Source organism: Pan troglodytes, chromosome 17 (assembly GCF_028858775.2).
Source record: "Pan troglodytes isolate AG18354 chromosome 17, NHGRI_mPanTro3-v2.0_pri, whole genome shotgun sequence".
Lineage (NCBI taxonomy): Eukaryota > Metazoa > Chordata > Mammalia > Primates > Hominidae > Pan > Pan troglodytes.
This window is the reverse complement of record NC_072415.2, coordinates 36,723,093-36,744,168: the sequence shown is the minus strand read 5'-3', so window position 1 is coordinate 36,744,168 and position 21,076 is coordinate 36,723,093. Positions and strand designations below refer to the sequence as shown.

The following is a 21,076-nucleotide window of genomic DNA, read 5'->3' as shown; positions in this document are numbered from 1 at the left end:
TTGAGAAAAAAAAAAGTGTTCATGATGAATGGGACAAGTCAGATTACAAGTGAGTATGTACAGTAGGATTTCAATTTTAAATGTTGTAAGTACGTTTTAAAATATGTGTATGTACTGAAATAATGTTTTTGAAACACAGTAGGATTCTTGCATTTCTGTTTATTTGTCATGTCTGTAGTTAGCCTGAGTTGGGGATGGGGGTAGGCACCTAAGATTGGACCTATTGTAGCAGTGGTTCTCTAACTTTTTTTTTTAAATCTCAGAACCTCTTCACAACCCTTGAAAATTGTTGAGGGCCTCAATAATTTCTAGTATTTTAACTACTGAGAGATATTTGCTTATGTGTATTATATCTATTAAAACTTACCACATTCAAAATTAAAACTGAAAAAAATTTAAAATATTTATCAACATACCTAAAATAATAATAAATCAACTAAATTAACATAAATTACATATTTTGTGATATAATATTTTAACCCACAAAAAATGAGTAAGAAAAGAGTTATTGTTTATATTTTTGCAAATCTAATGTTTGACTTAATGGAAGACAACTGAATTCTCATCATATCAATGGAAGACAACTGGATTCTCATCATATCTGTTTATAGAATACATTGTGATATGTTGTTTTGATTAAAGTATGGGGGAACAAATCTACTCTCACACAGCTTGGAGCTGGAAAAAGAAGTATTTTAATAGCCTTTTCAGCTAATTGTGAATATTTTTCTTTGATGCTACACCAAAACTCAAAAAGCAATGTTTCTTAAATGCTAGTTACAATATGCAATTTGAAACCATATAACTGAATGTTTATACTATTACATTGAAGTCCATCTATCTCACACTCTGAAAGGATCTTTTATTCGTGCGTGATTTTGAACACAGTGCATTTATCGTTTGGGAGAATATTAGTTTTTCTGAGTTATGTAGATTTTCCAAATGTTGGCAGATTTTATATAACATCAAAAAATCACATCGGTTACCATCATCATAAATCTCATTTTTCAAAAAAAGTCTTTAATTATTGGGAAGCCATCAAGTTCATGGAGTTTTTCACACTTCTAAATTTTGGTTGAAAGCTCAAATTTTACTATTAGCAACAAATACTTTCAGTTGTTATCCTGGAAATGACAGGCTCACATCATTGATAAAATGTCCACCAAATATGCAAGTCTGAATAATCAGTATGTTTGTTTATTAGTATTGTTCTTTTAAGTAAAAATGATATTCCTTGGGGGAAAAAAAGCTGCTAGTTCAGCTCACAACTCAAATAATGGCATAGGTGTCTTTCCTAAAACAACCATCATGCTTCAATATGAATCGGGAGTACTTCATTTGTACTTCACTTGCCACACAGACTATAAAAAAAGATGAGTAATCAAAAGTTAAGATTTCACTTTGGGAGGCCGAGGCGGGTGGATCACGAGGTCAGGAGATCGATACCACGGTGAAACCCCGTCTCTACTAAAAATACAAAAATAAGCCGGGCGTGGTGGTGGGCGCCTGTAGTCCCAGCTACTCGGGAGGCTGAGGCAGGAGAATGGCGTGAACCCGGGAGGCGGAGCTTGCAGTGAGCCGAGATCGAGCCACTGCACTCCAGCCTGGGCGACAGAACGAGACTCCGTCTCAAAAAAAAAAAAAGTTAAGATTTAATATAATTAATAATTGTATTGCTTTACCAAGGATGTTCTTAAGTGAAACTAGGAGGTTATTCGTGTCTTGACTTTTTTTGTCTTTTGGGGTTTAGGGTGTCTGTGTGTATGTGTGTGTGTTTACTCTAAGTGTGTGGTGTTTAAGAATGCAATGACTTCTGGTAGAATTCAGTGTTACCACCTTGATTAGTGCTAAGGAGCCAGCAGTTTTGTCTATACCACTTTCGCATCATCAGCTCAAGTGCCACACAGTAAAAAGGGGAAATAACTTCTCAGTCCTTTTTTGAAAATAGTTTTGATCTCATGGAGCCCCTGAAAATGTCTCAGAGACTCCCAGGAATCTGTGAAGCAATAGAAACCACTATAGAAAGTAGTCATTAATGTGAATAAATTTATAAGACTAAAAAGACATGTGTTCAGTGTTACCAGTGGTTATCTCTGGGTAATGGAATTATGCATGGTTTCTATATTTTCAGGCTTATCTGAATGTTATTAATTTTTTGTAGTAATCATTATTTTAATAATAAGAAAATATGTGGTGTTATTAATTTTTTGTAGTAATCATTATTTTAATAATAAGAAAATATGTGGTTATTTCCTGAAAATTGCTGTTCACATTTCTGACCCTGGTTGAAAAATGCTCCTCTTCCTGCAGACTCTACTTCACCTCCTCATCTTCCTCTCCCGAAACCCCCCCACCAAGTGACTCACTGCTTCCCATATGGAAAGCTCGCTCAGGGTTTTTGAAGAGTTCCAGCAAGATATGCACACTTAACAGTAAATGGAGAAATGACCTCTATAGCAAAGGGTAGGTCGAAGCTCACAGAACAATTTGTATTCCCCCCAAAATATCTTCGCATAATAAAGGGGGCATTAGTCACTTTCACAAGCTTATCTGGTTAGCCAATATTTGAAACAGCAAAATTACAGAATAATAAAAGATGAATTTAGCAACCTTTTTGAGCTGCACTATTTAATACAGTTCCACTTAGCCACATGTGGCTGCTGAGTACCTGAAATGGGGCTAGTGCAACTGAGAAACTGAATTTTTAATTTCATTAATTTTAATGAGTTTAAAACTAAAAATTGCTACTCGTTTCAATTATTAGAAAATTTTTAAGTATGTTTATATATCTACTTTTTCAACCATAAATGTTATGACATCTGAATACAAATCAAGTATTTCCAATGAAAACTTAGCATCCAAATGGAGAGATGTTGTAAACATAAATTATAAATTTCATACAGTAAGATTAAAAGTAAAGTATTTCACTTCTAATTTTTTATATTGATTATATATTAAAATGATAATATTTGAGACATTGATTAAACAAAATACAGCATTAAAATTAATTTTACCTGTTTGTCTTAACTTCTTAAATGTAGCAAGTAGAAAATTTTAATTACATATGTGATTCACAGTGTATTTCTGTTGGACAATGTTGCCTTCAAGTTTTATGTGGTAGAATTAGACCAAAAATAATTTTGTTTGCCATACTGCATATTTTCTACTTTTGACTGTTACTATAGATCTACTTAAAATTCTTCTAAATCTTAACTGGAAATAGTATTCTTCTTCTTCTCAAAGATCGTTTCTCATAAGTACTGTAACCCCTTAGCAACCTAACAAGGTATTTGGAGTGTGTGAAAAGATTAAATACTTATGACAAGTATGTACTTACGAGAGCTACCATTATGTTACTGCAATACAGCTGCAACTATGTCTCTTTAAATCTAGAAAGTTCTGTCTTTCTTTTAAAACCCAGGCTGGTGGAAAGTGGCTCCAGACATTGAGTACTTTTGTCTTAAAGCTAACAGTACTTTTATTTTCTATTTGCCATTATGACTTGGACCACTTTGTCTTGGCTCTGTGGCAAAGGATTGGACAATTCAAATTTTCCAGAGGTCCCTTTTCTTAATTCTTAACAAAGCCATAGCAAATGCTTCTGTCTCTTACTTACAGCCATGGTTTTTGCCTTTCAATGAGAAAGTAAAACTGAGAATAGTTTCCAGAGCTTTCAGAACTTTTTCCACTGAAATGCAAACACCCCCCTGGCGCCTCTGAAAATTCTGAGAAATTGCTGGGTTTTGGCGATATTTCCAGAAAACCTGGCTTTCTTCTGTTCATGGCTGGTTTAAGTTCTTCCCTTTCCAAGTACGTTTGACTGAAGTCAGTGGTTGACTGTCTCTTGCAGGGCAAACTCCCAACTTGAACGCTAAACAAAGAGTAACTTTTTCATTCCAAATTTGGAATTGTTACCAGTAAACCTCTGAACCCTACCTTTGTTACATCTCCTCTCCAAATGTGATTTAGTTTCTCGACATGTACCCTTCTCCTTAACCCTGTCCATGACTTACCACAGCCCTGTAGGAAGCTTACATAATGACAAGGTACACACAAAAATCAGTGTGTATTGTAAAGATAATGGCAGACATTGTCTTGGATTCTCTAATGTAGCCATCCTAACTGGTCTAAAAATTATCCATCCGCATTTTAAAATATTTTATGTAACCCATGCTCTCTAACCCAAAGCATCAGTGTAACATATAATAAAGCCACCAATCTTTTCTATCTTCATTTCCTCAATAGGATAAGTAATCTGAATGGGTAAACTAAGAAAGCAATTGCCAAGTGTTCAATTAACACATCACCAGATTCTGATCTTAGAATCAGCTCAGATATGTCTTCCTTACTTATTGTCTATAATACATAACCTTGATACTGTAGTGCCACCATACACTGGTAACCTGAAAGATGATGCATTCCCCACTGTTTCACATGAGCTCATCTTTTGGGGAGGAATCGTGTCTGGTTTTACTTTCGTTGTTCATAAATTAAACTCAGTGAATATTTATTTAATAACTATGTGACCTAAGAAAAAACTTATCTCATGGCTCCCAGCAAATTCATGCTCAGACAGAAAAGAAGCTCTATCTCATCTGGAGTGGAGCTAACAGTGGCTAACACATGTGGAAGAAGAGCAAGTGAAAACTAAGAAGGAATAAACTGTCCTCTATTACTTGCTCTGCAAATCTGGTAAATCATCTGCAATCTCCATACCCACAAAATATCATATATTCAAATATCATAATACACCCCAAATAAAAATTCTTATCAAAAATTAAGTATAAAATTCAAGTTAAAAACGCAACTGTCATCTGGGCACAATGGCTCATGCCTGTAATCCTAGAACTTTTGGAGGACAAGGTGGGCAGAGCACCTGAGGTCAGGAGTTCGAGACCAGCCTGGCCAACATGGTGAAACCCCCATCTCTACTAAAAATATGAAAATTAGTCGGCGTGGTGGCACATACCTGTAATCCCAGCTACTTGAGAGGCTGAGGCAGGAGAATCGCTTGAACCCAGGAGATGGAGATTGCAGTGAGCCAGGATCGTGCCACTGTATTCCAGCCTGGGCAACAGGGTGAGACACCATCTCAAAAAAAAAAAAAAAAAAAAGTCTAATTTAGTAATAAACTTCTCTAAGACTCTGTTTCATCTTCTGAGAAGTAGAGTCTTACTATTATTTCAGTGATTCTACAAATCAGTCATGGGCCTTTACTTACTGAAGTCTTAAGTAAAGCTTTGCAAGCCTATGACCCAAAATAAAGTCAAAATATCAGTACTCATCTTTAACAATAAAATTTACATATACAGGTAATTGTGATTTTCTCAAAAAGGAAAACATTTTAAAAACCAGGTGGCAGAAGAGACTGAAATACAAAACAACTTTTAGCCATGAGACTATAACTACAATTCACATCTAGACACTAAGAGGGCTCAGGCACAGTACTGACCATGCAGTATATGCTCAAGACATTTTTCTCAAGTTATGTAAATATATTCTAGAGCACTCCCTGAGAACCAAAGTAGCAGTTCTGCAAAACTGCTGATCAGCCAGCACATCTTCTGGATGTTATGAGAACAAGAAGAAAATGGCATCACCCATGTGAGCCATATTGACCTTGACCTTGTGACCAGGAAAGGCACTGTCTTGGACCTCTCCTCTCAGCCATATATCCCACCAGCTCTCCATTCCACTCCATGGCTGTCCAAGATGTATTTTTCTGAACATATTTTATACACTTTTGCAGGCTCCAGGAGATGAGATTTTTTGGGAGGGGCTCAAACTTGAGGCTGTAACTAAAGTTCTAGTATTAATAGCAAGGTTCCTAAATAGGATTTTAAATAGCAATAAATTTAATAATCAAAAGTACTTTAAAACTGTAATTCACAAGGCAAAATTTGTTGATTGGAAACTCTCATTAGCACAATAGATTTCTCTTTTATTATGGACACATGAGATTTCCCTTTTATTATGGACACAAATGCACACACACACATACACACACACACACAGTCTTTCCATATTAAGCTAATAATACAAACATGAGGACTGGGGAGATGTGTGGACGTTATCAATTATGAATGTTTATATTCTAAGAAATGCAATGAACTTACTATTTATCACTAGAAGAAAAAAATGCATTTTTCTTACAGTTGAGGGATTGCTGAGGGAAGTATAACATATTAGTTAGAAAATAATTTAAACTGGAAAATAAGACTTTGAGTAGGTGACATACATATGCAGAAAATGGAGATTCTTTAAAAGCAATTTGCTCAATCCTTAGAACTTTCCAAGTGACCAAATTTACAAAGGAATCAGTACAATCACTTTACTGGGGAAAAGAATACTGGAAAGAGAATCTTCTCAGTTGAATCATAAATTCACTCAATTTTTACTACTCTGCCGCCTGTCTCCTATTTAGAATGCCATTCTGGGATTCTAATGTATGGCACAGAAAAGTACTGAGGGCCACAGGATCCAGGGTGGCAGAGGCAGGGAGACATAGGGAGAGAGCTAGGCTTAGCAGCACACTGCTTTAAATCAGCTCTTCTGTTATGTAGTAAACATCGAGATGTGTCAGTATGCAAAGAAACAAAATGAAAAATTGCTTTTAAAGGCGTCAGAATCGTCCTTGCTTTGAGGCATTGGAAAAAAGTTGATTTCAATAATTGAAAGAGAGTTTTGCAGTGCATGAACAATCAGCTCCCCAGAAGATCCTGTCTACACAGCTCACTGACTTCCACGATATCCGAGTTAAGATGGTTCTATACCCACAAACTAGCCAAGAAGACTAAAATCTGTGTCTCCTTTTCCAGATTCCATTAAACATGTGAAATGTAAAAGTTAGTAATTGAAATGCCAGTTAAGATCTGGAAATGATTGCTTCCCAGATATGGCCATATTACCAAATGAAAAATTAGCCCAGTCTAGGTTGAAGTTTTTTCACTTGATAAAGGAAACACTGTCACAGACACCCATACTTTTCCACCACAGCACAGGTAGACAAATCATTTTGTTTAAAAATCTATTTTTTCAATTCTAAATAATGGAATTAAGTTCTCATTTATTTTTCTACCAGTGGAAGCCCAACTCAAAACAAAATTTTAAAATACTAAGTTTGATTTCACATCCCTAAAATCAGGAAGGGATGACCTTATTTATAACCCTGCTTCCAAACAAGGCCACGTGGAAAATATTCCACAACAGCCAAAATAATTCAATCAATTGTAATGACCTTTCAAGATGATCAGATCACTACATTTTATCTCAGTCATTCACTCTGGAATTGTCAAATCTTTTTGTTTGTTTCATTTTTAAAAATTTGTTTACCTTAAATGACAAATAAAAATTGTATATATTTATAGTATACAACATGATGTTTTGATATATTTATGTATTGTAGATTGGCAAAATTCAGCTATTTAACAAAGCCCTATCTCAAATACTTATCATTTTTTTGTAAAAAGAACATTTAAAATCTACTTTCTTAGCAATTGGCCATTTCCATGTCTTCTTTGGAGAAATATCTACTCAGATCCTTTGCCCATTTGTAAATCAGGTTATTTGATTTCTTGTTATTGAGTCATTTGATTTCCTTATATATTTTGGATATTGACCACTTATCAGATGTATGGTTTGCAAATATTTTCTCTCATTCCATAGGTTGTCTCTTCATTCTATTGATTATTTCCTTGCTTGGGCAGAAGCTTTTTAGTTTGACATAATCCCATTTCTTTATTTTTGCTTTTGTTGTCTGTGCCTTTGGGGTCATATCCAAAAAATCACTGTCCAGATCAACATCATAGGGTTTTCCCTTATATTTTCTTCTATAGTTTTACATTTTCGGGTCATACATTTAAGTCTTTAATCCATTTTGAGTTGATTTTTGTGTATGTTGTGAGATGAGGGTCCATTTTTATTCTTCCACATGTGGATATCCAGTTTTTCCAGCACTGTTTGTTGAAGAGACTGTCCTTTTCTCATTAGGTAAGGAAAGTCTCATCTCTGGGCTGGGCAGGAGGCATGAGATCATAAGAGAATATGGGGAGTAATATCACCCCCCTCTCCTCCCCTGGATATTACAATCCATATTGCAGGGGGGTGGGCATCCCCCTGCAATATGTGGAGTAATATCACCCCCATATCGTGGATATTACGATCCACATCGCAGTGGGGCGGACATTCCCCGCGATATGGGGAGTAATATCATCCCCATCTTGCCCCCTGGATATTGCAATCCACATCGCAGGGGGGTGGGCACCCCCCACGATATGGGGAGTAATATCACCCCCCTCTCTTCCCTTGGATATTACGATCCACGGTGGACCGACAGCTTGTTTATGATATTGTGAGTAATATCATCTTCCCTTCTTGAAATTATGAACTATTTCCAGACAAGTGTACACCCTCTGCAGTATTGGCAGGAATATCATCCTCTCCCCACCCTTGATATTAAGAACAATATCACAGGAGTGTTTTTACTCTCTGCGATATTAGGTGTCATATCATCCTCTCCCACCTTGAAATTAGGAACAATATCACTGGGTGCGTGTACACATTCTGTGATATTGAAAGTAATATCATCCTCTTCTATCGTGGATCATGGGAACAATATCACTAGGGGGTGTACACTTTCTGCGATATTGGGAGTAATATCATCCCCTCTGTCTTTGAATATTAAGGACAATCTCACAGGGGGTTGTACATTCCCTGAGAAATTGAGAATAATATTATCTTCTCCCCCCACCCCCCCGCTTATTAAAAAAAATCACAGAGTGGCTGTACACCTCCTGCGATATGGGGAGTAATATCATCTTCTCCCCTTCTGGATATTAGGAACAATATCACACGGGGGTGTACACTTTCTGCGATGTTGGGAATAATATCAACCTCCCGGCCTTTGAATATTAAGAGCAGTATCACAGGGTGGATGTACACCCCCTGCGATATTGGGAGTAATATCAGCCTCTCTCCTCCATGGACATTAGGAACAACATCCCAGGGTGGGTGTACATCTGTGCTATGAGGGGAGTAATATCATCCTCTCCCTTCCTGGATATTAGGAACAATATCACAGGGTGGGTGTACACATCCTGCGATACTTTAAGTATTATCATCCTCTCCCCCTCCGGATACTAGGAACAATATCACAGAAGAGGTGTACACTCCCTGCGATTTTGGCAGTGATATCATTCTCTTCTTTTGTGAATATTAGGAGCAATATCACCGGGTGGCTGGACACCCCCTTCTCTATTTGGAGTCATACTCTGACCCATGGATATTAGAATCAGTATCACAGGGCGGGTGTACACCTACTGCGATATTGAAACTAATATCATGCTCTCCCGCCCTGACTATTAGGAACAATATCACAGTTGGGTGTAGACCCCGTGCGGTATTAGAAATGATAATAGTGATAATGTCATTAGTAATCACTAATTATTATTATTAATTATTGATAGCAACTAATACTGATTTCTAACATAATGGTATTATTAATACCAATACTTGTTATTAATCAATATAAATTGCTAATGTTTTATTTACTATGGCTCTTATTGATGTTATTAACATTAATTTCATTGTAAGCACTTTAATTACTAATAGTAATGATTGATATTAATTAGCATCATTTTATTAATATTAATAATTGATATTAATTATTAATATTAATATTATTGTTCCTGATATCTGGGGGAGACGATGCTATAACTCCCAATGTCGCAGAAAGCTTACACCACCTGTATTGTTCTTAATAGCCAGCGGGTAGAGGATGACATTACTCAAAATATCACAGTGGGTGCACATCCCTTCTGTGATATTGTTCCTGATATCCGGGGGGGAGAGGATGATATCACTCCCAATATTGCAGGGGGCGTAGACCCCTCCTGTGATATTGTCTCTAATATCCAAAGGTGGAGAGGATGATATTTGCCCCAAATCGCAGGAGGTGTACACCACCCCTGTGATATTGTTCCTAATATCCAGGGGGCAAGAGGATGATACTAGTCTCAGTATCACAGGAGGTGTACTGTATCACACTCAGTATCACAGAGTGTGTACACTCCTTAGTGATATTGTTCCTAATATCCAGGGACGGAGAGGATGATATTACTCCCAATACACCAGGGGGTGTACACCCCTTCTGTGACATTGTTCCTAATAGCCAGCGGTGGAGAGGAAGATATTACTCCCAATACCGCAGGGGTATACACGCCACTCCACCCCCGTTATATTGTTCTGAATATCCAGAGTGGGAGAGAATGATATTACTCCCAATATCTCAGGGGGTGTACATCTTCCTGTGATATTGTTTCTCATATTCAGGGGGGAAAAGATGGCATTACCCCTAATATCGCAGGGGTTGTACACACCTCCTGTGATATTATTCCTGATGTCCAGAAGGGGAGAGCATAATATTACCCTCAATATCGCAGGGGTTGTCCACCTCCCCTGTGATATTGTTCTTAATATCCATGATGGGAGAGGATGATATTCCTCCCAATATCGCAAGAAGTGTACAGCATCCTGTGATATAGTTCCTAATATCTAGGTGGGGAGAGGATGATATTACTGCCAATATTGCACAAGTGGTAAAACCCTTTCGAAGTTTTTCCTACAATTCAGGGGGAGAGGATGATATTACTCCCAACATGGAAGAAGGTGTACACCCCCCTCCACCCGTGAAATTGTTCCCAATATCCATGTTGGCAGACGATGATATTACGCCCAATATCGCAGGGGATGTACACCCACCTTGGGATATTGTTCCTAATATCGAGAGAGGGAGAGGATGATATTACTCCCAATATTGCAGGGGCTGTACACCCACCCAGTGATATTGTTCTTAATGTCCAGAAGGGAAGGGATATTATTACTCTAGATATCGAAGAGGTTGTACTCTCCCCCGGGATATTGTTCCTTACATCCAAAGGTGGAGAGGATGATATTACTCCCAATATCACAGGGGGTTATACACCCCCCTTGTTATACTGTTCTTAAGATTTAGTGGGGGAGACAATGATATTACTGTCCATATCACAGGGTGTTTTTAATATTCAGTGGGAGAGAGGATGATATTAATTTCAATATCACAGGGGACACACCCCCTGTGATATTGTTCCTAATATCCAGGGGAAGAGAAATGATATGACTCACAATATGGCAGAGGTTGTACACCCCCTCCATAATATTGTTCCAAATATCCCGGGGAGATTAGAATGATATTACTCCCAATATCACAGGGGGTGTACACGACCCCTTTGATATTGTTTCTAATATCCAGGGAGGGAGAGGATATTACTCCCAATATCGCAAGGGGTGTACATCCCCCCCACCAACATTGTTCCTCATATTTAGTTGGGGAGAGGACGATAATACTCTCAATATCTCAGAGGGTGTACACCCTTTCTTGGGATATTGTTTTGTAATATCAAGTGGGGGAGAGAATGATGTTACTACCAATATCGCAGGGGGTGTACACCCCCCTGTTATTCGGTTTTGAACATCCAGGTTGCGTGAGGATAATATTACTGCCAGTATCGCAGGGGTTGTACACCCCACCTATGATATTATTCCTAATATCCAGAAGAAGAGAGAATGATACTACTCCCAATAGCGCAGGAGGTGTACACACCCCGTGATGTTGTTCCCAGTATCCAGTGGGGAGAGGATGATATTGCTGGCCACATCGCGGGGGGTGTACACCACCTCTGTGATACTGTTTTTAATACCCAGGGGGAAGAGGATGACATTACTCCCAGTATCGCAGTGCGTGTACACCAACTATGTGGTATTGTTCTTAAAATCCACGGAGGGAGAGGATGTAATTACTGTCAATATCGCAAGGAGTGGACACCCTTTCTTTGATATTGTTCCTAATATTCAAGGGGGAGAGCGTGATATTAATCTCAATATCGCTGTATACACCCCTTTTTGATGTTGTTCCTAATATCCGGTGGGGGGAGCGAAGTCTCTCTTACTGGCAATATCACAGGGTGTGTACACCACCCCTGTTATATTGTTTCTTATTTCCAGCAATGAAGAAATTAATATTACTCCCAAAATGGAATGGGCTGTACACCTCCCATGAGATATTGTTCCTAATATCCAGGGGGGAAAGGATGATATTACTCCCAACGTTGCAGCGGGTGTGTAATCTGCCTGTGGTATTGTTCCTAATATCTAGGGGGAGTGAGGACGATATTACTCCCATTATCGCAGACGGTGTACACTGCCCTTGTGATATTGTTCTCAACATCCATGGGGGCAGAAAATAATGTTACTCCCAATATCGCAAGTTGTGTACACCCCCCCACCGTGATATTATTTCTGACATCCAGGTGAGGGGAGGATTATGTTACTCTCAATATCGCAAGTGCTGTACACACCTTTGATATTTTTCCTACTATTTACGGGGAGAGAGGATATTACTCCCAGTATCGAAAGAAGTGTACACGCCCCCTGTGACACCGCTCCTAATATCCAGGTTAAAAGAGGATGATATTACCCCCAATATCGCAGGGGGTGGGGTGTACCCTCCACCTGTGATATTCTTTCTAATATCCAGGGGAAGAGAGAATAATGTTACTCCCAATAGCGCAGGGGGTGTACACACCTTGTGAAATTGTTCCTAATATCCAGGGAAGGAGCCGATGATATTACTGGCCTGATCGCAGGGGGTGTACACCCTTCTGTGATATTGTTCCTAATATTCAGTGGGGAAGATGATAACATTAATCCTAATATCACAGAAGGTGTACAGCCCCCCTGTGATATAGTTCCTAATGTACAGGGAAAAGAGAATAATATTACTCCCAACATCACAGGGGCTGTACACCCCTTCTGTGATACGGTTCCTGCTACCCAGGGGGGTTGTGGATGATATTACTCCCAATAACGTAGGAAGTGTACAGCCACCCTGTGATTTTCTCCCTAATAACCACATGGGGAGAGGTGATGTTACTCCCAATATTGCAAGGGGTGTACACCACACCCGTGATATTGTTTCTTATATCCAGGAGGGAAGAAATTAGTATTACTACCAATATTGAAGGCATGGACACTCACCATGTGATACAGTTCTCAATATCCAGGTTGAAAGAAGATGCTATTACTCCCAATACAACAAGGGGTGTACACCCCGCCTGTGATATTGTTTCTTATATCCAGGAGGGGAGAAGATACTGTTACTCCGAATATTGAAGGGATGTACACCCCCATGTAATATTGTTCTCAATATCCAGGTTGAAAGAAGATGCTATTACTCCCAATATAACAAGGGATGTACACCCCGCTTTTGATATTATTGGTAAAATCTGGAAGAGGCGAGAACGATATTACTTCTAATAGAGCAAGGGGTGTACACCCCCTCCCCGGTGATATTGTACCTAATATCTAAAAGAAGAGATGATGATATTATTCCCAATACCCCAGAAGGTGTACATCACCCTGTGATATTGTACCTAATATCTAAAAGAAGAGATGATGATATTATTCCCAATACCCCAGAAGGTGTACATCCCCCTGTGATATTGTTCCTAAAAACTAGTGAGGGAGCGCATGATATTACTTCTGCTATGGCAATGGCTGTGCACCCCTGTGATATTGCTCATAATTTCCGGGGGGTATAGTAGGATGTTACTCCCAATATAGCAATGGGTGTACACCCACCTTGTGGAAAATATGTCTCCCAATATTCAGGGAATCACAGGATGATATTACTCGAAATATCGCAAAAAGTGTACAGTCCTTTTGTGATATTGTTCCTAATATCCGGAGGGGGAGAGGATGACACTACTTTCAACATTGCAGGCTGTGTACACACACCCTGTGAAATTGTTCCTAATATCCAGGATGGGAGAGGATGATATTACTCCCCATATAGAAGGAGGGTGGACACCCCCCATGACATGGGGAGTAATATTACCCCTTCTCCCTCTCTGGGTATTAGGGTCTACATCGCAGTGGGGTGGACACCCCCCGAAATAAGTGGAGTAATATCACCCCCTCTCTCCCACTGGGTATTACGGTCCACATCGCAGGGGTGTAGACACCCACCACGATATGGGGAGTAATATCACCCCCCTCTTTCCCCCTGTGTATTACGATCCACATCGCAGAAGGGTGGACACCCCCCACGATATGGGGAGCAATATCGCCCCCGTCTCTCCTCCTGGTTATTACAATCCACATCGCAGGAGGCTGGACACCCTCCGCCATATGGGGAGTAATATCACCCCCCTCCACCCCACTGGGTATTATGATCCACATAGCAGGGTGGTGGACACCCCCCGCCATATGGGGAGTAATATCACCCCCCTCCCCTGGCTGGGTATTACGATCGACATCGCAGTGGGGTGGACACCCCCCAAGATATGGGAAGGCAGGCAGAGTGATTCCAAAGCTTGGTAAAGGTTCTAGAAATTTGTATTCAACTGCTTCAATGTATATATCTTGGCTTCTTTGTCAAAAAACAATGGATTGTAATGTGTGGATTTATTTCTGTGCCCTCCTGTCTGTTCCATTAGTCTGTACATCTATTTTTACGCCAGTACTATGCTGCTTTGATTACTATAGCTTTGTACTATATTATGAAGTCAGGTAATGAGATGCCTCCAGCTTTGTTCTTTTTTGCATAAGATTACTTTGGCTATTCAGAATTTTCTGTAGTTCCGTGCAAATTTTAGAATTTTTTTTTATTTCTAGGAAAAATGTCATTGAAATTTTGATAGGGATTTCATTAAATCAATAGATCATTTTGGGTAATATGGACATTATAACAATATTAATTTTGGAACTGTCAAATCTTTAAAGCTGAATTTCTCATACTGAACTTCATCCATGTTCGGTATACACTGAAGCAGTTGAATACAAATTTCTAGAACCTTTACTAAGCTTTGGAATGACTCTGCCTGCCTTTCCATCTTACACAGCTTGCCGATTCTCTTATGATCACATGCCTCCTGCCCAGCCCAAAGATGATCCATTTAAAGACTTAAGAACAGAAACTGGCATATAGTAAGAGCTCAAAAAAATTTTTTTAGTGATTATGATGATGATAATTAGCCCAGGCAGCATGGTCAGCCACTTCAATATTTAAGTGGGTACTGTGCCAAGCTTGACCCAGTTCCCTCCACCCGTTCATCCTGCTCCTCCTCCCAACTGCAGAGCCTTACTAAGGAAAACTATAGAATCTTGATGACCTCCCTACACATCCATGCTAGCTTCAAATGTGCTGCTAGCTGACCAAAACCTTATTATTTATATTACGTGCCTTCCATAGCACATTTTCCAAACAAATTACTCCAAATCTCTATGTTAAATCTTCTCCACCTGTAGTCTCTCTCCCACCTGATTCCTGCAGGAATTTATTTTCATGCTATTTTATTAACACCAGAGCCTTCCTTAATATATGAAAGATAGAGTTTGTTCAATACATATGTATCTGATTGAAACCAAAACCAACAATACTTGGTGTCATTTCAAATGCTAACTTCCATTTCCTTTTTTCCTGCAGAATTGGTGAAAATCTTAGCCCAGTGCAAGTAAGGGAACATTTCTGTGCACAGCTCATGCAGGGCCTTTTTGTTGTCTTGTTTCCACTCCTGTTGCTGTTCTTCCTCTGTGTTCTACATTGTCCTGTTCCAATTCAGTCTGTATCAAAATGGCCACAGTGAGGATTCTATGAATCTAGTCTTTGGTACTAACTGCACACAGCACTCTATCTCTTGGTCTGCTTGTTAAAGGTTCTTATTTATTTATTTATTTATTTTTCTTTTATGAGACAGGATCTTGCTGTGTCACCCAGGCTGGAGTGCAGTGGTACCTTCATAGCTCATTGTAGCCTCAAACTCCTGGGCTCAAGGGATTCTTCCACCTCAGAGTAGCTATGACTACAGGCGTGCACTACCACGCCCAGTTAATTTTTTTTTTTTTTTCTCAGTAGAGATGAGGTATCAAACTCCTGAGCTCGAGGGATCCTGCCTCGGGCTTCCAAAGTGCTGGGATTACAGGTGTTACCCACCACATCCAGCCCCCATTTTAAATAAAGTCTTCCTCACAATATTTGCACAGCTGTGGATAATTCTAATTCCTACTACAAAGTGGTAAGAATGTGCAGAGGATGGAACTTGCAGGGCATGTTCTCTTTGAACTGTCTCTCCTGTTCCCTGGGAATTGCTTCTCTCTCTTTTGCTCAGTTCTCTGAGTCTGCAGTAATCAAGTTCTTTCCTAATATTTGCATGACTGGGTCCCTCCCTTTTCTTCCCACCCATGGCTTTACTCTGCAGCAGAAGGAGCCTAGCATATGTGTGTGTGGACACCTCAGTCCTAGGTCCACACACACACACACCTGCTAACTATTGGCCACCAGCTGTCTACTGGCCATCACTGGGACCTAAGGTTGCAGACAGAGGCAATGTAGTTCAGGTGGGGAGAGGGAAGCAAAAGAAGAGACAGGTCCAGTCTCTAAGAGCAGAGAATTCCAGAGTCCTAGTTATGGAGACTGTGGGTGTGCCCAAGAAGGAAGGTGGTGTATCCTGGGAAGGAACAGAGCATCCTCAAACAGGAACCCAGGGCAGGGGTCCCGAGTGCCTAGGTCTAAGGCCAGGACTACTGCTGCCTTCATCCTTCACTGCTCTGCAGGGGACATACCAACAGACAGCAGAGCCCAAGTCACCACTTGAAAAATGTAAAACCTCTATTCTGGAGTAATTAATTCTCTAATGATTTCTGTGATGTCCTATCCAACATTCCTTGATCTGTACTGCCTGAGGGGCTAACCACCTTTAACCACCTTCAAATGAGATGCACACAAATCTTCATCTCCATCTTAATATAAGGCATTTCCTCCTGAATCCTCGTTTTCTTTCCTCCTTTCTCAAAAACAGTGTCATTCCTCATCATGGAGGCAGCATATGGGCCACTGATGGTATGCAAGATGCCCTTAGGTGATACATGGAATGGATTTTCCTGAAAGTATATATATTGAATTTAATATGCATTTTAAAAATATAACTAGCATGTCAAACCTGTGGTATTGTTGCATAGGTTGATGCTAAGTAAAAATCAGAGTTGAATATGTGTGTTGGTACACACACACACACGTGTACATATACATACACACACAAAAAATAATAGTAAGGAGCTGACTTCGATATGGCAGAAATGGTGAAGGTGGCACAGAAATGAAAGCAGTTTGGGAAATGCTGTGGAAGGAGAGCTCATTAGGAAAAGCTAATTCGGACACGTTCCTCATCCTAGGTCTTCCAGTTCACAACTGTACAAATCTGGCCACTATGAAATCAATTTTCCTCATCTGCTTATCTCAAAGCCATTAGTAGGATCAAATGAAAAATATACAGAAATGCTATAATGTGGTTCTCCAAGGCTGACTTCTCTGTAATCCCAGTTCTCACATTTTCTAGATTCTGGCTTTCTCAGCTGTACCTTTCTATTCAATCATTTTGTTTTTTTCCTATCCACTGCTATTGGCTCATTCTCTCCCTCTAACTTGATTCTAGTATCCTAGAAATAACTAGGATACTAGATTCCAGTATCCTAGAAATAAAGGCCTCTCCCTTATTTTTAGTCAAGCTCACTAAAACAGGGTGGTTTAAACAACAGCTATTTATTTCTCACAGCTCTGGAGGCGGGAAGTTCAGGACTAAGGTACCAGCAGGCTTTATTTCTGGTGAGACCTCTCCTCCTAGCTTGTGGATGGCTGCTTTCTCATTGTGGAGAGAGAGAGAGAGAGAGAGAGAGAGAGAGAGAGAGAGAGAGCAGATACTCCAGTGTCTCTTCCTCTTATAAGGACACCAGCCCTTTGGATTAGGGCCCCACCTGTATGATGTCATTTAATCCTCATTATTTATTTAAGGTAAATACAGTCATATTGGGGGTTAAGGCTTCAACATATAAATTTGGGGGGAATGCAATTCAGCCCATAACACTTCCCCTAACCTTACTTCCTTCTTTAGTGCACCAGCCAAACTAATAAAGTGATGGACATACACTAAAGATTTTCAACCAGAGGTTCAGTTACCCATAATGCTTTTCAAAATTACAGAATCCCAGGCCCCATTCCAGATCTACTGAATGAGAAAACTGCAAATGGTGCCAGGGTTAGTGATTTGTACATCTGTGCAGGTGAACTGATGTGCATACCTGGTTGAGAACCACTGAGCTATGTATATATGCTTCACCTTCAACCTCGATTTCTTCACTACCCACTTTCTCCTCACTCCCTGATTTTTATCTTTATTCAACTGCAACAGTTCTTTTTAAAACCACAGAATTATTTCAAAGTCACATGGCATTTAAAAAATTTTTATTCCCTTTAATGTGTTTGCAACTGTTGGACCCCAGGGTATCCCTATTTTATGAACTTCCCTGTTTTTGTTTCCATGGCATTGCAGCCACAGGAATTTCAACTCTAACCCATGTGTTTTTGAGGGTCCTTCATAGGCTCTTATTTTCCCATTCCCGGAGACATTTTTTTCTTCTTTCTCCCATAGTGTCTAATTCATTCCAATAACTTCAAACACTATTTCTGTGAAAACAATTCTAAAATCTTTAGACCACTCTTGAGAGCACTTTTCCCCATTAACGACTTCCAGATACATATCTCAGGAAGGTCCCATTCGTTCCTCACACCCAGCATATTTATTATTCATCAAATATTAAGGGACATGGATTCCAGGCCCTGTACCAGATTCTGGGGGTGTAAGGTGAAACTCAGACACAATCTCGCCATCTGAAAGCTAGAACTCAGAGAAGAAATGTAAGCCAGCAACTTCAATGCACCATAAGACAATACCACAAGGGAGGAAGCTCAGGGCACCAAGGGGCACAGCTAATCCAGATTTGGAAGTCAGGAAAGGCTTCTGGGAAAGAGCAGTATCTAAGTCGAGTCTTAAAATATGAGTAGGAGTCAGTGGAAAAAAAAAGAAGAAAGAGAAGAATAAATCCTAGTGACCATTTATCAATTCCGAATGAAGTAACATCCAATTATTCTTTGGCTTGAGCAAGTCCCTTGGGTACAGGCTTAGGGGTACCTTCCAGAGCTAAAGGATACAAACCACCCATTCCTCAGCATGGCAAAGGCAGGGGCTGGGTGTGCCCATTACTTAGCCATGGCCAGTTAAGTAACCTTTCCCAGGACTTTTGCTATAAGCAAAGCAAGAACGTGGAACAAGTGTATTTTTTTTTCACATACAAAGACCTAGAGAGGAAGGAAAATAAACCTGGAGAGTGGTACTGTGGGAAAGGGAAGTGAGTGTTTCCAAAAAGGGGTATATTGCGGTTAAGGCCTCTGGATTTGGGGTCAGGGAGAGCTGACCTTGAGACTCTATACTTCTACTTGTGACCTGTATGACCTCGGGCAGTTTTCTCAGTTTTCTAAATTATGAGATGGAATAACAATCCTAGCTATATCACCAGGTTACCATGAGGATTAAATGAGCTATTTCATTTAAAGCACTTAGCAGAATTCATGGCACAGATTGTGATGAAGAAAGTGGTCAGAGGGGTCAGATGCTGCAGAAGGGTCAAGGAAGGTAAAGACTGGAGCATGTCTCCTGGAGTCACATGACAGGAAAGGCCCTTGGAACCTAAAAAGAGCAGTTTACAGAAACAGATAAGGGAATAAACGAGATTGGAACGGGTGTGAAAGCATGGAAGATGGGAAAAGCAGAGACAATAAGTGGAGATGATTCTTTAAAAACATTTGGCTGTAAAGGGAAAATAGATTTAATGGTCTTTGGTGGGTAACTTGGAGTTACCTTTAAAGTTTTTTTCTAAGTTGGGAGACACATCAGCATGGTTAAAAGATACAGACACAATATGAATTAGAGAATTAAGATACAAAAAAAGGAGACAATCAATTAGATCAGTGGGTCTCAAAGGGTGGCCTACATGCCCCTAGGGGTCCCAAAAACCTTTTCAGGGAGGCTGAGAGATCAAAACTGTATTCATTCATCATGTGACTTTTGTATTATCAGTGCAAAAGCAATGGTGGGTGTATTAGTCCATTTTGTGCTGCTATAATGGAACATCTGAGACTGGGTAATTTATAAAGAAGAGAGATTTTTTTTCTTACAGTTCTGGAGGCTGGGAAGTCCAAGATCAAGGGGCTTGCATCTGCCAAGGGCCCTTTTGTTATATCATCCCATGGAGGAAGACTGAAGAGTAAAAAAACACAAGACAGAGCAAGAGGAACACAGTCAAGCTCATCCTTTTATCAGGAATCCACTCCCACAGTAACTCACCCACTCCCTCGATATTGGCATTAATTCATTTTCTGCCCTTATGACCTAATCACCCCTTAAAGGCTCCACTTCTCCACACTGTTGCACTGGGGATTAAGTTTCCAGCACATGAATTTGGGGGGACACATTCAAACCATAGCAATGGATAAAACTGCTGGCCCCATGGCATGAATCAAGGTAGAGCCATCACACCATCATGGCTGTCATTATCCTCTTCACCACCACACACAGTAAGATCAACACCAGTTTCACTTAAGAAAGTTCTTGGTGACACACACAAATTTTAATCTTATTAAATCTTGATTCACAGTCCATATCTTTTTCGCATTCTATGTGGCAAAATGAAAAGTGCATATAAAGCACTTCTCCTGCAGACCAAGTGTGATGGCTTTTTTTGGGTCTATATAGTTGTGAGCTGAACTAACCCCTTTTTTCATGAAATACTATTTTTACTTCAAAGAATAGCTAACAAACCATGGCTATTCAAATTGAGTGTTTGGAAGATATTTTCTTGAAATCAGCAAAATGAGCCTGTCACCTCAAGAAAAACTGATGGAATTTGTTTCCAATATTAATATTTGAGCTTTTAAGCAAAAATTATAATTTTGGAAAATTTGTATCAGCCTCATGAGTTTGACAGCTCTCAATGCTTAAATGCTCTGATGTCATTGGTCACATTAATGAATGTGGTATTTTTATGTTATAAAATAAAATATGCCAACATTTGGATGGTCTGCACAACTCAGTGAGCCAATATTTTTCAAAACACCATGAATAATGTTAAAAATCATGCCTTAGTAAAAAAT

The 21,076-nt window shown here is 39.5% G+C and overlaps 1 long non-coding RNA gene across 1 annotated transcript in view; it reads right to left on the bottom strand.

Annotated features, from left to right (window-relative positions):
• The window catches only part of LOC104003113 (uncharacterized), a 157,305-nt gene extending 136,514 nt beyond the window's left edge, over positions 1-20,791 (bottom strand). The window contains exons 1-2 of the long non-coding RNA XR_001711289.4: positions 20,102-20,791; positions 4,970-5,091 (exon numbers count right to left, since the gene is read on the bottom strand). This is a non-coding gene — a long non-coding RNA (uncharacterized LOC104003113). The remainder of the gene's footprint in view (positions 1-4,969; positions 5,092-20,101) is intronic.
• Between the last annotated feature and the right edge of the window lie 285 nt (positions 20,792-21,076).